This window comes from Seriola lalandi, unplaced genomic scaffold (genome assembly GCF_002814215.2).
Source record: "Seriola lalandi dorsalis isolate HSWRI2012SDOR001 ecotype SW California unplaced genomic scaffold, Sedor1 jcf7180002054675, whole genome shotgun sequence".
In the NCBI taxonomy this organism is placed as follows: Eukaryota; Metazoa; Chordata; class Actinopteri; order Carangiformes; family Carangidae; genus Seriola; species Seriola lalandi.
In genome coordinates, this window is record NW_019525228.1 from 82,014 (window position 1) to 82,368 (window position 355).

The window sequence follows — 355 nt, forward strand, 5'->3', positions numbered from 1 at the left end:
TTACCACACTGTGTAAGAGCTGTTATAGCAGCCTCAATGGCTGTAGAAATAAGTTCCACAATTGTACTGTTTCACCCTCTAATCCTAAAAGTGCTACATGCGGTCTCTGCTTTGTTGTTACAGACAAATATGGTATTTCTGTCACCTGCAAGACATTTGTCTTGCATGACCACGTTGCTGTCACAACCACATCTCACCATTGAAAGATGCACAACACTAAATCCTGCAACTTTGTTACCACTCCCAGGGGAAGGAGTAAAACATGACTGTCAGGAATTAGCGGAACAGACAGCAAAGAGCAGGACTGACCTAAAAGATCAACCTTTAGGGGTAGGGGAAGTGTTATTTGTGGACG